The following is a 4,377-nucleotide window of genomic DNA, read 5'->3' as shown; positions in this document are numbered from 1 at the left end:
CCGGAGAACCTGTTGTTGCCACTCAAGAAGGGATTGCGAATCCACCGCTCCAGCTTCGCCCTGCACTGTCTTGAACGTGATGCCGTGGCGCTTCTTGAAATTGCCCAACCAACCGTCGCTCGCTATGAAGTCTGGGATGTGCATCAGCTCGGCCAGTTTCATCGCCTTCTCCTTGATCAGATCGCCGCTGCCAGGCACATTCTGTCCTCTTGATTGCTTCAGCCACATGAGCACTCCCTCATCAAGCTTCGGGTCGTGAGCCTGCGTCAACTTCATGCGCTTCGATGGAAATCCAGCTTTGATTGCAGCCTCGATTGCATCCTTCTTGCTGAGAATGCCCTTCACGGTGGTTCTCTTAACTTCGACGCCCCATTTCTTGCTAATCTCCCTGGCCAACTTGGACTGATTCAGCTCCTTCTTCGCGGCATCGATGATCTCCTTCTTCTCCTTCAGCGTAAAGTCGGTTCGCTTGCGTTTCTGAGCTGACATTATGGGCTGAATTTGAAAAAAAATGATGTCACTGTTGTACGTGTGTCTGTGTGTGTGCTCGCGCTTTTTTGTGTCTCGTTGTGCGTGTTGTGATTGGCTTGTTGTGGCTGGCATCGGGGAGAAGAATCGCGTGTTTTGACACAGTCTGACTATGCGCGTACGTATTGAGTTATGTTGTGCGCAGCTGGACTGTAGTTCGTCGCTTTGCCTTTGGACGTGAGTGTGATAATCGAGCACTGCGCAATACAGACTTTTTCACGACTCGTGCCTTTTAACAGTCACACAGTAGTGGCATGGTAGCGAGAGTAGGGGGTGGCATAGTAAATTTATTTTGTATTGAATTTTGTCGGGACCGAGCAAAAGTGGTATAATAGCGTGAGTGGCATAGAAGCGAGGTGGCATAGTAACGAGCTTTGACTGTATATACATACATATATATATATATATATATATATATATATATATATATATATATATATATATATATGTATATATTGACCATTACTGTACAAACACATTTACAATCCAATATTACATTCAACTTTTTTTTCTCCTTCCCTTTAACTCCTGTCCCCTTTTGAACAATAAGTCACAGCATACGTGTTCTCCCTCAGCCATCCACAAATCGAGTTCAACATTGATGGCCCATGTCATGGCAGTTTTGGCCACCTTGAGACAGAAAGAACTTTTAATTCACATTAAGCTGTTTATTCAGTCGCAAATATAAGACAAAGTTGTGCATAAGAGTGTCTCTTATTTCAGAACCCAAATGAAGTCGAGATGATGAAAGATGCGGAGCCAGTGCATATTATGGTGGATAAAACCAAGCCTCCACCCAGTATCAAACAGCACCCTATAAGTGAAGAGGCCAGAAAAGGAATCTCCCCAGTAATCGCAGCACTACTCAAGTAGGGGGTAATTCGAGAGACCATCAGTGAATGCAACACACCAATCTTGCCTGTAAAGAAGCTGGGCAAACAGACATGGCGATTTGTGCAGGACTTATGGGCAGTTAACAAATGCATCGTGTCAATTCATCCTGTGGTACCGAATCTAGTGACTATGTCATCAATTCCGTCCAATACAGTGTGTTACACCACAATTGACTTAAGTAGTGTGTTCTTCTCGATAGCAATCCATGAGGAGTCGCAGAACCTGTTTGCTTTTTACCTGTGAAGGGGTACAGTACACTTGGACTGTGCTGCCACATGGCTTTGTGGATAATCCTACATTGTTCTCGCGAGCACTCCACAAGGATTTGAATGACAGTGCTTACTGGAGGGTCTGCCTTAGTACAGTATGTGGATGATTTGCTGTTATCTTTTACCATGGCTTGCTCGTTTGGCCCATGGAAGTTGCCACACGAGCAAAAGGGAGATGCAGAAGGAGGTGTTACAAACATGGCATGCTCCAGTATTTCCAGCTGTGGCAGAAATTTTTTGTAGAAGCTGTGTGAATTGTCAACACCATAATGCTGGGAGGGTGTGCTGCCTTTTTGGCTGCTGGTTGCATCGTTGGTTGGGGCATGGCTGTGCCGCTGATGTGGTGCTCCTATTTCCAGTGTGCTGGTGTTCATTTTGCCAACCTCGGAGGAGTGACGGGCTGAGTCTGCCCCCTGGTGTTGGTTCGGTGGCCAACGGGGCTCGAGCTCAGGACTCTCAGATCCCAAGCCACCACCCTAACCGCTAAGCCAACACCAGATTATAATGTTGGTAAAGTGTCGATAAAATATGTGATGAAACAGGTTTGAAATGGCCAGAGGCTATTCCTTTGGCACTGATGTCAATGAGGTCAATGGTAAACAGATGCAGCAGATTGTCCCAACATGAACTATTGATGGGGAGACCGATGCAAGTGCGGTAACCGCCCCATTAACCCTGAAACAGATGTACATACACATGATGGATGAGACAATGATTAACGTTTGTGTTGCCTTAACAAAGATTGTCAAATAATTTGACTCGCAGGTTCAGCAAGCGCTACCAGACCAGCTGCGGAGGAAACCCACAGCATCCTGCCCGGTGACTGGGTGTACATCAAGGTGTTCAAGTGGAAAAACGCACTGAAGGCATGTTGGACCAGACTCCACCAGGTATCATTGGTCACTAACACAGCTGTCAAGTGCAAAGGTAAGCAATCATGGACTCATGAATCTCACTGCAAAAGAGCATACAGGAAGTTGTAAAGAGAATAAAGGAAATCCGCAAGTGGGAAGAACGTATATTTGATTACCGGTGGTTCATGACACATGTTGCAGTGCTTCTGATTTGCACATACATAATTGTGATAATATGGACAATAACAGACAGTGAGGGCATTATGGGAATGCCATGGAGAGCAGAATGTTTGGTAGGTCAAAAGCAGGGGAAACAAGGAAAGGATCGTGACTGAGTACGCAAGGCAAAAGAAGGTAAATATCGGGACCAATTGCATGAGAAAGGCGTGTATGGGATAAACACTTATTTCACCCTTCCATATAATTATGCACCCCGTTTGACACGGGTTGGAGGGGATGTACGCACTGTACGGCTGAAAAGAGGCAAAGTGTTACATGAAGGGATAACTGGACATCCATTGAAAACTTTTTTAACAATATCTTAACAACATGCTAAAAGTATGAACAGGAGCAAGTGTTGGGTTTTCTCACAGCTCCCCCACTCATCCAAGCATGGACTACCCCTCTCAGCAGTCCCATTTTCAGGGGAAGATATATGTGGGTACCTGGCTCATAGACAGGCTAACCCAGTCCTATCTAGAATAGAAGGGACGAAAGGGGGTGCGAAAGTACAAGAGATAACAAGTAACTAGAAAAAAGGGGAGGGGGAATGTATTGACTATTGGCACTGGTACTATCCTAAGTATCGGGTGAATCGTAACTTCCTATATACAGGGGAAAGAGATGACCACTCTCCCCGATATAGGACAAGTTTTGCCTCACTATCTAAGGGGGAAGGATTGGAGAAATACCCCCCGCATTTTGAGGTGATAAATAGAGAAGTGGGAATAGTTTGCCGAGTAAGTAGAAAAGGAAATGGACCTTACTTGGGTAACTCAACATGCCAATACGATGCCAAAGATGGGGAAGAAAAAGTAACTATTGAGAGATGAATTACTGGGACAAGGATAGATATAAGGATATGAATGAATAATCTCATTGAACCCCAGCCATCATTCAACGGTACATATCCATGATGTGGTACAACACGTAAGGAAGGTAGCTGCAAAGTACCATAACTATTTTAAGGAAGGAGGGTTTGGATCTTGGTTAAAGGGAGTGTTTGGTGGATGGGGAACATGGATACTCCACATATTGTTCATTGGACTCATGATATTCTTCGCTATTGTTGTCATCATAGCGTGCATAAGAGTAATAATCGGTGTGTGTGTGTGAGAGGGAAAATTTCCCACATGACGGTGTGTGAGACGACGATGGTGGCGCATGAAGTTTCCCTGGACTGACCATCTCTGAGCAACTATAAAGATCCAGAAAACCCAGAAAATGAAGAACCCAGTATAAAATCAGGTCGAGACACCGTGTTGGTGGGATTTTTATGGAAAATACGAAAGTGCAGACACTCGTGTCTTTGGGACTGACAAAAACCCTTTTGAAAGAATTCAACAATTGTTGCAAAAGAACCAAAACAGATGGATGATGGTGATGAAGAAATGTGGAACAATTGAGATATCTTACAAACTGAAGGGGAAAAATAATTTGAGCAGCTTGATCAAATAAAAACTGATTCGTAAAATTGAAAAAAGCGATTGCCTATTGCATGTATATGATCAGTGTACACAGGGTTCTTTCCTTCCAGATTGCCTGGGTGCCCAAACTCTGGGCATGGGGAGGTGGTGGCCCCCGAGGGTTGCATCCACTCGCTGGGGTTTTGA

General features: G+C 44.8%; 1 long non-coding RNA gene across 1 annotated transcript in view; it reads left to right on the top strand.

Moving 5' to 3' along the window:
• Positions 1-4,377, top strand: part of LOC147021994 (uncharacterized) — a 19,004-nt gene extending 14,627 nt beyond the window's left edge. The window contains exon 6 of the long non-coding RNA XR_015061031.1: positions 2,457-4,377. This is a non-coding gene — a long non-coding RNA (uncharacterized LOC147021994). The remainder of the gene's footprint in view (positions 1-2,456) is intronic.

Source organism: Eptatretus burgeri, chromosome 8 (genome assembly GCF_056783735.1).
Source record: "Eptatretus burgeri isolate ZD-2024b chromosome 8, Ebu_testis_v1, whole genome shotgun sequence".
NCBI classification, from domain to species: Eukaryota; Metazoa; Chordata; class Myxini; order Myxiniformes; family Myxinidae; genus Eptatretus; species Eptatretus burgeri.
This window is presented reverse-complemented; position numbering and strand designations above follow the sequence as displayed.